This window comes from Camellia sinensis, unplaced genomic scaffold (genome assembly GCF_055761805.1).
Source record: "Camellia sinensis isolate YWXY unplaced genomic scaffold, ASM5576180v1 Unanchor369, whole genome shotgun sequence".
NCBI classification, from domain to species: Eukaryota; Viridiplantae; Streptophyta; class Magnoliopsida; order Ericales; family Theaceae; genus Camellia; species Camellia sinensis.
The window spans coordinates 47501-50000 of record NW_028129247.1 but is presented as its reverse complement, the minus strand read 5'-3'; positions in this window follow the sequence as shown (position 1 = coordinate 50000).

Sequence of the window (2500 nt, the reverse complement as noted above, 5' to 3'; positions counted from 1 at the left end):
TCTGTAAGAGTTAAATTCTTCTGAATCAGCATTATATCCAGATTCATTTCTCTCCTTTGAATAGAGGATATAGTAATTTTTCTTGGATTTCTCAGTCTAAGCAGGAGACAATATACTTTGATATTATTGATCATTCTTTGATTCAAAGCATTATCCCATCTCAATTGAAAAAGTAAATACTTTTTCAGGAAGAAATCTAGTTCTGCTTCGGTATTGCTCTTGTATTGTTTTTTCTTTTTACGGTTTTTCATGTTTGATTCTGAATAATCTTCTTCAATATCTTTTTGTTCGGTTGAGGGAACAGATACAAGATTTACTTGGTTTTGTGCATTTGATCTAAGATCTCTTTGGCCTGCAGATTCTTTTTCTTTTTTATTTTTATTCTTTAATTCCATTTTTTTTTTTTCATTCGAGGGTATAACCCCCTTTTGCTTTCTATTGATGTTTTTATTTTCACTACCATTTTCATTTATATTAAAAAAAAGTAATTTGCTTGGTATAAACCACGGTTTCATTTTATATGCATTATAAAGTAGTACAAATTCTGGGAAGAACCAAAGTTTCAGATTCGATATAGGACGACTTAGTATTTCTTCATTCATTCCCATCCAATCAAAAAATATTTTTTTTTGATTGGGTGAATTGATTTCTTGATCCTGAGGAATCGTAAGATAAAAAAGATCTTTTTTATCAATTTTATCAATTATTTGATAATTATTAGTCCCGGTTTTAGTATTTTTATTCTTGTTGGTATCGATCTTGATCCAGGCCTCAATATCGATTTTCTTTTTAAGACAAAAATGGAGAATTTTCCAATCAAAATATTTTCGATCCGGATTTTTTTCCATATACATAATATCACTTTTTCCTAAATAATTTTTGATAGGGATATCCCCTAGTATATCAAAAAATTTGCCCTTATGTTTATGTGTGTTGTAATTATAAAAACTCTCTCGATTCTTATTTACTTGGAATGGTGATCCATAAATATATGGGTCCCTCTTATTTTCATAATTAATAGATCTATAAGATAAAAGATTATATCTATAGTATTTTTGAAAATTCTCATTTTGATTTGGTAATGAATATACTTCGTAATCGTTTTGTTTTTTGTAATGAATTAATAGGTCTTTTTCATATGAATTCTCTTTGTTTAAATCTTGATTTTGAATTGTACGACATTTATTGATTCTATTTTTCCATTTTGCTGCTATTAATCTAGACCATCTAATCTGAGATAAATGGTATTGATAATGACCTCTTAACCAGTTTTTCCATTGATTTATTCCAGAATTCCGAAGTTTCTTATGTCTTAATTCATAATGAATTATTCCTTGTTTTCCAAAATAATCTTTTATTGAAGTCTTAAGAAAAAAAGACGTTCCGTGATATTGAAGAATAGATCTTAACTTATACAAGTTAAGAACTTGTGTTTGTGATATTTTGTAAAATACATATGCTTGTGACAAGGAGGATAAGTCAAAAAAATTCTGTGAATTCTTATTACTAATATTATAAAGTGACTTTTTTATAGTCGAAATAAAATTCATTTTATTTTGATTTGTTTTATTAATTCTTTTTTTATTTTTTTTATTATTGTAAATGGATTTATCAATCATTTTTTTTGTTGATTCAACAAAAAGTTGTATATTAATTCTGGGAATATTAATAATAGATAGAAGGATATCTGCGTATATCCTTTCAGTGAAAAATTTTATAAAATAATGTAATTTACGGATTAATCGAGTATTTCTTCTTTTTAATATTTGCCAATTTGGTGATTCCAATCTTTTAGCATTATAACTTGTTTTATTAGGACTATCATTTATTTCTGGAGTCACTTTTTTTTTATTTTTTGTAATTCTTTTTATTTGATTTCTGATTGTGCTTGTTCTATCAGTCAGATCTTTCATTTTTTTTTCTGTCAGTAAAAAATTTGTCCAATATGTAGATTGAATTCGACTAAAGGATTTATGAATTATATGATTGCGGGTTATAGAATCTTTTTCTTTTTTTTTTTTAGTTTCGCTTGATTTATATATTTCTCTCAATCTAAATAATAGAATTGGATTTACTTTTGAGAGTTCTTTTTTTATTTTTTTTAAAAACGGAATGCCCTTGATAATCCATTTTTTTGTTTTTTTTGAGATATTTAGAAATTTTGTTCTTTCTTTTAAAACTTTTAGAAATATAAAATACTTTTTTTTCAATTTTCCAATTTTTTTTTCGAGTTTCTTAAAAATGGGTTCAAAAAAGGAAGGCCGTTTTTGGGGAGAACCAAAAGGAAGTTCAGCTTCCATTCCCCAAACCGTTAAAAAAAAAAAATCATCTTTTTGTCCTTTCTTTTTGATTCGATCTATATGAGAGGACCGTGGCTTAGATCTGTGCCAGGGTTTCAGACAGAAAGGAAATAGCATCTTTATTTGAATACCGTCTATTAACCAATTTTTCGGAAATTCTGTTTCTGATAATTGAACACCATTATAGGTGCATTTAACAT